Below are 14,705 nucleotides of genomic sequence, written 5' to 3'. Positions count from 1 at the left end.
GAGAAGATGCAAATGTTTAAGAAAGACCTAGAAGAATTAAAGAAGAAACAAACAGAGATGAAGAATACAATAACTGAAATGAAAACTACACTAGAAGGAATCAATAGCAGAATAACTGAGGCAGAAAAACGGAGAAGTGACCTGGAAGACAGAATGGGGGAATTCACTGCCGCAGAACAGAATAAAGAAAAAAGAATGAAAAGAAATGAAGACAGCTTAAGAGACCTCTGCGACAACATTAAACACAACAACATTCACATTATAGGGGACCCAGAAGGAGAAGAGAGAGAGAAAGGACCCGAGAAAATATGTGAAGAGATGATAGTCGAAAACTCCCCTAACATGGGGAAGGAAGTAGCCACCCTAGTCCAGGAAGTGCAGAGAGTCCCATGCAGGATAAACCCAAGGAGAAACACACCGAGACACATAGTAATCAAACTGGAAAAATTAAACACAAAGAAAAGTTATTGAAAGCAGCCAGGGAAAAACGACAAATAACACACAAGGGAACTCCCATAAAGTTAACAGCTGATTTCTCAGCAGAAACTCTACAAGCCATAAGGGAGTGGCATGATATACTTAAAGTGATGAAAGGGAAGAAACTAAAACCAAGATTACTCTACACAGCAAGGATCTCATTCAGACTCGATGGAGAAATCAAAAGCTTTACAGAAAAGCAAAAGCTAAGAGAATTCAGCACCACCAAACCAACTCTACAACAAATGCTAAAGGAACTTCTCTAAGTGAGAAACACAAGAGAAGAAAAGTACCTACAAAAACAAACCCAAGACAATTAAGAAAACGGTCATAGGAACATACATATCGATAATTACCTTAAACGTGAATGGATTAAATGCTCCAACCAAAAGACACAGGTTTGCTGAATGGAGACAAAAACAAGACCCACATATATGCTATCTACAACAGAACGACTTCAGACCTAGGAACACATAGAGACTGAAAGTGAGGGGATGGAAAAAGATATTCCATGCAAATGAAAATCAAAAGAAAGCTGGAGTAGCAATACTCATATCAGATAAAATAGACTTTAAAACAAAGAATGTTACAAGAGACAAGGAAGGACACTACATAATGATCAAGGGATCAATGCAAGAAGAAGATATAACAATTATAGATATATATGACGCAAAATAGGAGCACCTCAATACATAAGGCAACTGCTAACAGCTATAAAAGAGGAAACCGACAGTAACACAATAATAGTGGAGACTTTAACACCTCACTTACACCAATGGACAGATCATCCAAAATGAAAATAAATAAGGAAACAGCTGCTTTAAATGACACAATAGACGAGATAGATTTAAATGATATTTATAGGACAATCCATCCAAAAACAGCAGATTACACTTTCTTCTCAAGTGTGCATGGAACATTATCCAGGATAGATGACATCTTGGGTCACAAATCAAGCCCCAGTAAATTTAAGAAAATTGAAATCATATCAAGCATCTTTTCTGACCACAACACTATAACAGTAGATATCAATTACAGGAAAAAAACTGTAAAAAACAGAAACACATACAGGCTAAATAATATGTTACTAAATAACCAAGAGATCACTGAAGAAATCAAAGAGGAAATCAAAAAATACCTAGAGACAAATTACAGTGAAAACACAACGATCCAAAACCTATGGGATGCAACAAAAGCAGTTCTAAGAGGGAAGTTTATAGCTATACAAGCCTACCTCAAGAAACAAGAAAAATCTCAAATAAACAATCTAACCTTACACCTAAAGGATTTGAGAAAGAAGAACAAACAAATCCCAAAGTTAGTAGAAGGAAAGAAATCATAAAGATCAGAGCAGAAATAAATGAAATAGAAACAAAGAAAACAATAGCAAAGATCAATAAAACTAAAAGCTGGTTCTTGGAGAAGATAAACAGAATTGATAAACCACTAGCCAGACTCATCAAGAAAAAGAGGGAGAGGACTCAAATCAATAAAATTAGAAATGAAAAAGGAGAAGTTACAACAGACACCGCAGAAATACAAAGCATCCTAAGAGACTACTACAAGCAACTCTATGCCAATAAAATGGACAACCTGGAAGAAATGGACAAATTCTTGGAAAGGTATAACCTTCCAAGACTGAACCAGGAAGAAACAGAAAATATGAACAGGCCAATCACAAGTAATGAAATTGAAACTGTGATTAAAATTCTTCCAACAAACAAAACTCTAGGAGCAGATGGCTTCACAGGTGAATTCTATCAAACATTTAGAGAAGAGCTAACACCCATCCTTCTCAAACTCTTCCAAAAAATTGCAGAGGAAGGAAAACTCCCAAACTCATTCTATGAGACCACCATCACCCTGATACCAAAACCAGACAAAGATACTACAAAAAAAGAAAATTACAGACCAATATCACTGATGAATATAGGTGCAAAAATCCTCAACAAAATACTAGCAAACAGAATCTAACAGCACATTAAAAGGATCATACACTATGATCTAGTGGGATTTATCCCAGGGATTCAAGGATTCTTTAATATATGCAAATTAATCAATGTGATACACCATATTAAGAAAATGAAGAATAAAAACCATTCGATTACCTCAATAGATACAGAAAAAGCTTTTTACAAAATTCAACACCCATTTATGATAAAAACTCTCCAGAAAGTGGGCATAGAGGGAATCTACCTCAACATAATAAAGGCCATATACGACAAACCCACAGCAAACATCATTCTCAATGGTGAGAAACTGAAAGCATTTCCTCTAAGATCAGGAACAAGACAAGGATGTCCACTCTCACCACTATTATTCAACATAGTTTTGGAAGCCCTAGCCACAGCAATCAGAGAAGAAAAAGAAATAAAAGGAATACAAATTGGAAAAGAAGTAAAACTGTCACTGTTTGCAGATGACATGGTACTATACATAGAGAATCCTAAAGATGCCACCAGAAAACTACTAGAGCTAATCAATGAATTTGGTAAAGTTGCAGGATGCAAAATTAATGCACAGAAATCTCTTGCATTTTATACACTAATGATCAAAAACCTGAAAGAGAAATGAAGGAAACACTCCCATTTACCATTGCAACAAAAAGAATAAAATACCTAGGAATAAAGCTACCTAGGGAGACAAAAGACCTGTATGCAGAAAACTATAAGATACTGATGAAAGAAATTAAAGATGACACCAACAGATGGAGAGATATACCATGTTCTCAGATTGGAACAATCAATAATGTGTAAATGACTATACTACCCAAAGCAATCTACAGATTCAATGCAATCGCTATCAAACTACCAATGGCATTTTTTACAGAACTAGAATAAAATATCTTAAAATGTGTATGGAGACACAAAAGACCCCGAATAACCAAAGCAGTCTTGAGGGAAAGAAACAGAGCTGGAGGAATCAGACTCCCTAACTTCAGACTATACTACAAAGCTACAGTAATCAAGACAATATGGTACTGGCACAAAAACAGAAACATAGATCAATGGAACAAGATAGAAAGCCCAGAGATAAACCCACGCACATATGGTCAACTAATCTATGACAAAGGAGGCAACAATATGCAATTGAGAAAAGACAGTCTCTTTAATAAGTGGTGCTGGGAAAACTGGACTGCTACATGTAAAAGAATGAAATTAGAACACTCCCTAACACCATACACAAAAATACACTCAAAATAGATTAGAGACCTAAATGTAAGACTGGACAGTATAAAACTCTTAGAGGAAAACACAGGAAGAACAATCTTTGACATAAATTACAGCAAGATCTTTTTTGATCCACCTCCTATAGTAATGTAAATAAAAACAAAAATAAACAAATGAGATGTAATGAAACTTCAAAGCTTTTGCACAGCAAAGGAAACCATAAACAAGACAAAAAGACAACCCTGAGAATGGGAGAAAATATTTGCAAACGAATCAACAGACAAAGGATTAATCTCCAAAATATATACACAGCTCATGCAGCTCAATATTAAAAAGACAAACAACCCAATCCAAAAATGGCAGAAGACCTAAATAGACATTTCTCCAAAGAAGACAAACAGATGGCCAAGAAGCACATGAAAAGATGCTCAACATCACTAATTATTAGAGAAATGCAAATCAAAACTACAATGAGGTATCACCTCACACCAGTTAGAATGGGCATCATCAGAAAATCTACAAACAACAAATGCTGGAGAGGTTGTGGAGAAAAGGGAACCCTCTTGCACTGTTGTGGAAATGTAAATTAATACAGCCACTATAGAGAACAGTATGGAGGTTCCTTAAAAAGCTAAAAATAAAATTACCATATGATCCAGCAATCCCACTACTGGGCATATACCCAGAGAAAACCATAATTCAAAATGACACATGCACCCCAATATTCATTGCAGCACTATTTACAACAGCCAGGTCATGGAAGCCACCTTAATGCCCATCGACAGATGAATGAATAAAGAAGATGTGGTAAATATATACAATGGAATATTACTCAGCGATAAAAAGGAACGAAATTGGGTCACGTGTTGAGACGCGGATGGATCTGTAGACTGTCCTACAGAGTGAACTAAAAAAGAGAAAAACAAATATCGTATATTAACACATATATGTGGAACCTAGAGAAATGGTACAGATGAACTGGTTTGCAGGGCAGAAATTGAGACACAGATGTAGAGAACAAAGGTATGGACACCAAGGGTGGAAAGCGGCGGGGTGGTGGTGGTGGTGGTGTGCTGAATTGGGTGATTGGGATTGACATGTATACACTGATGTGTATAAAACTGATGACTAGTAAGAATGTGCTGTATAATAAAATAAAATATAATTCAAAAATTTAAAAAAAATTTTTTTTCTCTTCAACTGAGAAGGTAATATATGAACCGGACCAAAACAAAAAAAATTCAAGCAAAACAAATAGATAAACATCAAAAGGTAACGCTTTCCTGTGCTACAGATGACTCAATACTGGTTTTGTGCATGTATGCAATCTCTAACAGTATGTACATAAACAAGCAGTTTTATGAATATGTACAGCTTTCTAAAAACACAAATGGAAGCACATTATAGATGTCGTTCTGTGCACTGCTATTTTCATTTAACAGTATCTTAAGAAACTGTTCCATATAAGTACACCACCTTACAGTACTTCACTGTACCATGGTTAATGCCCCCATTCATGGAGATGAAGGTTGTTCACTGGTTGTTGCTATGGTAAACAATGATATAAACCACTGTTCCCTTGTATATGTCTTACCTAGAGAAAAAATTCCTATAAGTGGAATTTCTGAGTCAAAAAGTATGTGCATTTTTAATTTGGAAAGATACTGCTCAACTAACCTCTCAAAGGTTGTACCATTACATTTAAGCATGAGTGTGACTCCTTCCTCAAATCCTTGACAACAATGTGTAATCAAACACTTTGATCTTATTCAATCTGATAGGTTAAAAAAAAAAAGTCATCTGCTTTAATTTGCATTTTTTACTGAGGAGGAAAATTTAGAATCCTGTCCTATGTGTGTGTTTTAAAGTCAAGCTTACTGAGATAGACTCAACCTTTTAAAGTATACACTTCCATGATTTTTGACAAATATATATATGGTCATAGGGTAACCACCACCAGAATCAAGATGTAGGTCATTGTCAACACCCCCCCGCAAAAATTCTCCTGTGCTTCTTTCTCCATAGCCAATCCCCTCTCCCTCCATCTCTAGCACCTGGCAACCACTTTCCATAGCATAATACTTGTGAAATCCATCCCTGTTGTTGCATAGGCCAGTAGTTTGATACTTTTATTACTGAGTACTATTCAATTTTATGGACATATCCATTGGCTACTTGGTAGACTTTGGGTTGTTTCCAGTTTCTGGCTGTTACAAATAAAGCAGCTGTAAATATTTGCATTCAGGTCTTATGGACTACATTTTCATCTCTTGGGTAAATACCTAGGAGTGCAACTGGGTATAAATATGTAGAAGTGGGTCATATGATAAATATGTTTAACTTTATCAAAACTTCCAAATGGTTTTCCAAAACAGTTGGGCCATTTTGCATTCCCACCAGCCAACAGGAGAACTCTAGTTGCTTCACATCTTCATCAACACATGATATGGTCATGTGTTTAATTTTGAAATTTTAGCTATTCTAGTAGGTGTGTAGAAATAACTTATTGTTAAAATTTGCTTTTCCTTAATGACTACTGATGTTGGTCATCTTTTCATGCACTTTTTGGCCATCTGTGTATTTTCTCTGGTGAACTGTTTGTTGTTCAAATCTTGTGTCCATTTTAAAAACTGGGGTGGTTACATTCTGACTACTGAATTGCAAGAGTTATTTTTAATACATTCTGGATACAAATCATTTATCAGATATATATTTTGCAAATATTTTCTCTTGTAGCTTGTCTTTTCTCTTTCTTAATATATTTTTAGGAGCAGAAGCTTTTTTTTATTTGGGTACAGTTCAGTTTATCAGATTTTTCTTTTATGGTTCCTGCTTTGTGTGTTTTCTTCTTGAAGTTTAATAGTTTTATCTCTTAGGTTTAGGACTATAATCTATTTTATTTACTATTATTATTTTTTTTTTTTGCGGTACGCGGGCCTCTCACTGTTGTGGCCTCTCCCGTTGCGGAGCACAGGCTCCGGATGTGCAGGCTCAGTGGCCATGGCTCACGGGCCCAGCCGCTCTGCGGCATGTGGGATCTTCCCAGACCGGGGCACGAACCCGTGTCCCCTGCATCGGCAGGCGGACTTGCAACCACTGAGCCACCAGGGAAGCCCTATAATCTATTTTGAGTTAGTTTTTGTATATAGTTTAAGACAAGGGTTGAATTTATTTTTTTCTCATATGGATGTCCAGTTGTACTAGTACCATTTGTTGAAACAAATGTCCTTTCCCTATTGAATTACTCTGACACCTTTATCACAGATCAATTGACCATATTTGAGTGGGTCCTATTTCTAGATTCTCCTGTCTGTTCCACTGATCTATATGTCATTCCAAAGAAAATATCGTCTTGCTTTCCTGCATTTAAACATTAGTTGTATTTTGTTTGTCTTTTTCTAAAATCTTCTTGAGCCTTTCACATCCTCCATCTCCATTACATCTTTGAGGAAGTTGTTCATGTAAGTATACTATCCTCTGTGTAAATTAAGACTTCTTTTTATTTATCCTACAGGCAATTCTTGCAAGGCTAGATTTAATACTTGGCAATTTGATAAGCCAATCTGCTTATCAAATTTTTTCTGATTACAAAAGTTGTACCTCTTAAAAACTTTAAACACCTTCCATATCTCGTGCCTAAGAATCCAGAGTACTTACAGCCACTTCTGTTCTGAGATCCAAAAGCTACTGCTGTCTCAAGTCCCTGTCTTAGGAGAACCTGCCTGAAGCATCCCTATAAGCAAAGATGACAGTGGGAAGAGCAGACAGGAAGATGAGCATCCATCTGTGGTCTCCATTCTCTGGCAAGTCCAGATTGTGGTTACTAGTGACCTTACTAGTTCCCAGAAGGATCAATCCCTTCATCCAAGCAGTCTACTCTCTCCCAGTCCTGGTCATCATTTGTCTGCTCCCCTTTACTGGTGGCTAAAATTGGAAGTATACAACGTGCATGACTCTGCTGCTTCCATGAGGCTAGTCTTCAAACCTTGGGGCTGTTTCTGCAAGCCTTTAGGTCTTAGAAGTTGTCATGAAAAATATCTATTACTTTAGGGTTTCTTAGGGAAGAAGCTCTTGCTTGCTTTTATTTATGCTGCGCTGTGAAAGGGTGTGAGAAATGAAGGTCCCAGAGGAGTCAGAAGGACGGTTCATGGCTGGATCAGATATCAGTGGGTGAGGCATGCTACTGTAACTTGGTGCTTTAAAGCATCACAATTTAATACCTTCCATGTGTTCTCTATAGCACCAACCTTACTTTAAACATTAGTAAAACAAACAAACAAACAAACAAAAAACAAACTCAAAACAAAACCGGAAGACGTTACAGGATAAGAAGAGAAAAAATAGCAACACTAAACTTGCATTCCTTCACCACCACTGTGAGAAACTAATAAAGACACACACACACACACACACACACACACACACAAAGGGACAGAAAGTTTCAACAGCACAGAAAATGAGGCTCACAGTGAACGTTCTGCCTGTCCCCAGAGGAATATCCACCAGGCAAAGCTCAGGTGAAGCCCGGAGGAAGACCCACCTGGGGGAACAATGTGATAGACGACGGCCTTCCGCCCACCCTAAAGTATAGCCGAAGCCACCCCAAGGGAGGGATGCCATGCTGCACTGCTCCTACCCAACCAGAGCACAGCTCAGTATCCTGAGATTACAATCCGGGCAGTGAAGTGAAACTGGGACAGAAGTGGAGGGGTGTCTGCTTATATAAAGGGAAGTGAATTCAGAAGGGGAAAGTCCTAGAAGAAATATGAGAGTGACAAGTGAAGAACCACAGCACACTTCAGACTAACCAGGAAGTAACTCCACTTCTCCCAGAACCATGACCAAATAGCAGAACCAGAAGAAATCTTTTCATGAGTACAGGTAGGTCCACACTAAATGAAAGATTTAAGAGCACCAGAAAGTTGGATGGAACCATGCACAACAGTGCTCTAATATCATGTGAGAGGATGATTCTAACAGGACTCAGGAAAACCGCAGCAGAGCAAGGAGAATCTACCCACAGTGAAGTTAACTGCAAAGATTTATAAACGTCTCTGTGTTTAGGTTTAATGAAAAAGAAGATTAAAAAGCTGATAAAATACTTGTTTTCATGAAACACAGAAACCAAAGCACTCTAAAAACACTTCAGAAAGCATCTGTTCTGTATTATAAATAAATTCAGAAAAATATGGATGTTGTGAAATAAGAAATCAAAGCAAAAAAAGAAACAGACTGAAATAATAAAGGTGATAGCTGAAAGGCAGAAATGAAAAGAGCTAAATAAGTTAGTAAAAACACTGAAAATTCAATTACGAAATTAAAATTTGCATTATAAGCAGCAAAAAAAAATCAGCCCAAAAGAAATTTAAATAAATGGCATGGATATAGGGTGCAAGTTTTAGAATTTTGCTATAATGCAAAGAATCAAGAGAAAAACAAACATTAAAAGATGAAAAAAGGAGACGATTTATTTTTTTTAAGACTGAGAATTACAGATAACAAACAGAAAAAGAATTTGTTTTCCTTTAGAAAAATACGTGTGAAAACTCCTTCACTGGACCCCAACATGTATAAAAGAATGACTATATGGTGATATTTAAAGTAGTGGAAAGGGAGAAATTTTCTCCTTACATGGTTATTTGTCAATCAGATAAGTATTTGAGGAAAAGGAGAGTTAGTTTCCTTTTTGCATGAATATATTCCAGATGGATTTTAAGGAAAATAAAAAGTTTTTGTAGCCTGAAACGGGTAAGGTCTTTTAGGGCATAATCCATATACGAAAAAGACTGACTTCATAAAAGATTTGACTTCATGAAAATTTTAAATATTCATAAGACAAAACAAAAACAAAAGTACCATAAATAAAGTTCAAGATAATAATCTGAAAAAAAATATTGGTAACATAGCCTCCATACCTAAAAAGGTCTTAAATTCAAAAGATGAATACATCAATAGAAAAATAGGGAAAGAACACAAACAGGCAATTCATGAAAGAATAAAAATAGGCAAGAAACATAGGAAAAATGGCCAGCTTCCACCAGAATTATTTTTAAAAAATACTTATAATTTAAATGCAAAAAAGTAATAGAGTATGGCAAGGATGTGTGTGGTAAAGGACACTCACCGCAGACTTTGCTGACAGTAAATTTGGGAATATCAATTAAAGGCCTTGAAAACATGTACATTCCTTGACCCAGCAATTCAACATCTTAAAATAAACCCTAGGGCTTTCCTGGTGGCACAGTGGTTGAGAGTCCGCCTGCCGATGCAGGGGATACAGGTTCGTGCCCTGGTCCGGGAAGATCCCACATGCCGCGGAGTGGCTGGGCTCGTGAGCCATGGCTGCTGGGCCTGCACATCCGGAGCCTGTGCTCCGCAACGGGAGAGGCCACAACAGTGAGAGGCCCGCATACCGCAAAAATAAATAAATAAATAAACCCTAAGGAAATAATTAAATATGCATATAAAAATTAAAAATAGGGGGCCTCCCTGGTGGCGCAGTGGTTGAGAGTCCGCCTGCCAATGCAGGGGATACGGGTTCGTGCCCCAGTCCGGGAGGATCCCATATGCCGCGGAGCGGCTGGGCCCGTGAGCCATGGCTGCTGAGCCTGCGCATCCAGAGCCTGTGCTCCGCAACGGGAGAGGCCACAACAGTGAGAGGCCCGCGTACCGCAAAAAAAAAAAAAAAAAAAATTTAAAAATAGGGACTTCCCTAGTGGCACAGTGGTTAACAATCCACCTGCCAATGCAGGGGACATGGGTTCAAGCCCTGGTCTGGGAAGATCCCACATGCCGCGGAGCAACTAAGCCATGCGCCACAACTACTGAGCCCGCACGCCACAACTGCTGAAGCCCATGCGCCTACAGCCCGTGCTCTGCAACAAGAGAAGCCATCTCAAAGAGAAGCCCGCGCACTGCAACAAAGAGTAGCCCCTGCACGGCAACGAAGACACAATGCAGCCAAAAAAATAAATAAATAAATAAATAAATAAATTTTAAAAATTAAAAATAACAACAGCTAATATTTAGTGACTAACGTGTGGAGGCTCTGGACTCAGCAACCCACATGCATCTTTTCATTTAATCCTCCCATTATTACAGAGGCAGAGGCTACTATTACAGATAATGAGATAGAAGACTAGATGGGCTTAAATAATTTGTGTAAAGTCAAATGGACAAGCAGTTTAATTATAACTTGCTTAACTCCAAAATGTACACTCTAAACCTCTGCTATCCTGTCCCATAGGGATGTTCACCTGAGTGCTTTCTAGAATGATGAAGAACTGAAATCAGTCTATGGATCTGGGAATAGGGGGTTGACCTACACAATACATGCAGTCTATGGATCTGGGAATAGGGGGCTGACCTACAAAATACATGACCCAAAGAGTCGCACTTTAGAGGAACTTGAGTAACATAAAATAGACACTGTATTGTTATGTGAAAGAAGACTGCTAAAAGCATTATATATGCAGAGTGTGATTCCAATTTGTATTTTTTATGTTATATGATAGAATATTATATTTAAAAGGTGACAGTCATATGATGAAATGGTCAGTAAAGATTGTCTCTGGTCTGCCCGACTTTTATTTTTCTTCTTTCTACTTTTTCTATTTCTCCAAATTTGCTACTATGACCACTAATAACCTTTAATCAGAAAAAGGTATTTAAAATCTATACAGGGGACTTCCCTGGTGGCACAGTGGTTAAGAATCTGCCTGCCAATGCAGGGGACATGGATTCGAGCCCTGGTCCAGGAAGATCCCACATGCCGCGGAGCAACTAAGCCCATGCACCACAACTACTGAGCCTGCGCTCTAGAGCCCACGAGCCACAACTACTGAGCCCATGTGCCACAACTACTGAAGTCCGCGTGCCTAGAGCCTGTGCTCCCCAACAAGAAAAGCCACCGCAAAGAAGAGAGGCTCCCACTTGCCGTAACTAGAGAAAGCCCGCACAGCAACGAAGAAACAATGTAGCCAAAAATAAATAAATTGATTTTTTAAAAAATCTCATAAAAAACTATACAGGGAGAGACAGACATGTACTGAACATGCATAGACAGAGCTGTCTATATTTTTTAAATGTTGAGCTAAACTTTAGAAAGATTTATCTTTACTTAACATAAGGGGGAGAAAAAGTAAACAAACAAACAGTACACACATGGAAGCCACTCTATTTCTAGGAATCTACAAGTCTTCCTCCTCTTCACTCTTCAAAGACTAATGACCTCTGTTGCCAGGAGGAAGGGATGAGGGGCAGCACTTGGTATGACACTAGCAGGAGGCCACACCGCATATGCTATGAGAAATTCTGGCAAGCTTTCTTAAGGAATCCTAATCAGCAAAATACGATGTTCTCATAGTCTGGTTCTTCTATTCTTCCTCCTACCTAAAGTCCCCCAATGTATCAAGAGTACACAAAGCCAACTCCAAGTGATCAAAGGAAGCCTCTGGTTTTACTTAATTCTAACTCATATTTTCAGTAATAAAAATGCACTATTCCATTTCTGAGAGACTGACCAATAATCCAAATCTTAATACCTGGTACATAATAGGGCATCCAATGAATACAGATCCCAGAATAGGGAATGAATGGTTCACACTCAACCCAGCTGTCAGGGAGAGGCTTTGGAGTATAGGAGCCATATTTTTTTACACTCTTGGCTAACCCAGTATAGTACAAGTACCAAGAACTGATGAAGATGAGAGCATGTTCACAAAGGGGAAGGGAGACAGGGCTCTGCCTTCAGGTCTGGAGTTTCTCTGGCCTAATGGGTGATCCCTCAATTCCAAGATCTCATGTTTAACTATCTCATGTTTAACTTAATTGATAGTAAGAATCCCAGATACCATTTTCAACACTTTTGATTAGACCTTGCACTGTGGCCATCTCTCAACTCTGGCTGAACCTCAGTTTGGGATCCAGTCTATCTGTAATGCCTCCTGGCAGAGACAGCTGGCCTTGTGACTTTTCAGCTGCTGGTTTTTATTTCTCATGACATTTCTGAGATGTTCATGATTATTTTGTCTGTCCCTAGGAAAACTGAGGAAGAGAACAGGACAAATATCTTGTTCAAAGGTCACTAAGGGAAGTGATAAAAACAAGATCTTTTCATACCACTCTTTGCTTAGCACAAATGAGCTAAGATGGTCCTTTTTTAAATTAGCAAACCCGTCTAAAATGTCGTATTTCTTTTCATTAGTGTCACCTTACATAATCATCTGCTGCCTCTGAAATCTCTCTGCCCCTTCAACTCCCCTGTATCTAGTTGGTTACAAAGTCCCACTGATTCTCTTTCTCCAGTCATTTTGAGCCTGTCCTTTTTTCCTGACCTCAGAGCAGCTATCTCGTTCAGCCATTGATCAGGTATCCTCTGCCTAATCTACCCCAACTGTCTTCTTCCTCCGTGTGATTCCATGATCCGATGTGTGCTCCACATTGCTGCTAGCATTATCCTCCTAAAACTAGCATCTGATAGAGTTACACCTATGTTGGACATACTTTTTTTAAAAAAATCACCCAGTAGCATTATTTCAGAAAAGCACTCCTCCATCATTCTATTAATAATCCTGCTCAGTCCCCAGGGTTCTATGGACTAACCCCTCACACACCCTACTTGCCCCACCACCACCAACCTCCTAGAGGTGGCATGGGATCACCAGAGACAGGCACAGAATCCAGGCCATGGGGATCAATCTTCTGTATGTCATGTGACTGGCCTGAGACTGTGAAATGAATCATGTGAATGGCCCCCATATGGACCAATCAAAGTCCACCCTGGGACCTTCTGTCAAAACCGTCAAGAAAGACACTCTCCTTTCAGTGATACAAGCTTCAAGGACCACTGAGGCTGGATTATCTGGGACCTTCCCACAGAGAATATAGTCAATACGAAGACAAGTAGAGCTTACAAATAATGAGAAGCCAGAAGAAAGGAGTGGGAAAGCCTCCAACAAATGTGGAGTCACCAGACCCTGCCATGCTTCTGCCATCTTGGACTCACCGGTAATGTGAACAAATAAATGGCTATTCTGAATTGTCTTCTTGACACTTTTGTATAAAAAGAGTACTAACACATATAACTCCACTACTCTGAAATTTTAATAGCATCTTACTTCCTACAGAGAAAAAAAAACCCCAAACTCCTTAGCACAATATTCAAGTTCCTCAACCAAAGGGGCCATTTCAGCTTTTCAGCTTTCACTCTCCTGTTCCAGCCTCAAGTACTTTCAAATATTAAAATACTACTACTACTAATAGTGAAATCAATACTCTTGGTTTATAACATGTCCTGAATCTGAATTATTCTTCTGTTCTCTCCTTCACTGCTCCATCTTCTAGATCCAGCTCCCACTGGGTGCATCATAGTTTACATTACAGTTTTCACACACATGCATAACTCCCCCTACCTGGATACTCTGCAGACGAAGAATGACTCTTTCTAAAGTTTCATCTCTAGCACCTGACAATCTGCTTCTGAGAGCAGACACTCCACAAATGTTTGCAGCTCTGATTGGAAATGAAAGACTGAGGATTGATACCTGTTAGACTCTTCATTCTTTCTTACATTAGAACTTTTCAAAAGTTAACCATATCACCGTACAACGCAGCAACTGCACTCTTGGGCATTTATCCCACAGAAACAAATTAATCTTCATACAAAGAGCTGTACACAGTGTTTACAGCAGCATTATTCACCCCCAGACTAGAAATAGCCCAGCTGTCCTTCATAGGGTGAATGGCTAAACAAACTGATCTCACTGCAACTACCATACATGAGACTTGGCTTACAAGAGGCGAGTAGCTCTCTCGAAAACAGAGTTTTTCTGATCAACATGAGAGACGAGATTTCTATACATATGAAAATTATTTTCAGAAACTGGGATGGCAAAAAAAAAAAAAAAAAAGACAAATACTAACAAAGAGAAGTGTCCCTGCCCAAAACACTGAGCGGGGACCCTGAGCGACAGTCTATCTCTAACAGTGCGTGGCTAGGCTTCCATGGGGATAAGTAACAGCCACGGATCTGTGAAATCTGATCTGTTTGCCATTTAG

At 38.6% G+C, this 14,705-nt stretch overlaps 1 protein-coding gene across 3 annotated transcripts in view; it reads right to left on the bottom strand.

Annotated features, from left to right (window-relative positions):
• The window catches only part of ARHGAP26 (Rho GTPase activating protein 26), a 483,661-nt gene that overhangs the window by 183,025 nt on the left and 285,931 nt on the right, over window positions 1-14,705 (bottom strand). The gene's annotated exons all lie outside the window — the stretch shown is intronic.

This window comes from Mesoplodon bidens (genome assembly GCF_964165515.1).
Source record: "Mesoplodon bidens genome assembly, chromosome: 4".
Lineage (NCBI taxonomy): Eukaryota > Metazoa > Chordata > Mammalia > Artiodactyla > Ziphiidae > Mesoplodon > Mesoplodon bidens.
This window is presented reverse-complemented; position numbering and strand designations above follow the sequence as displayed.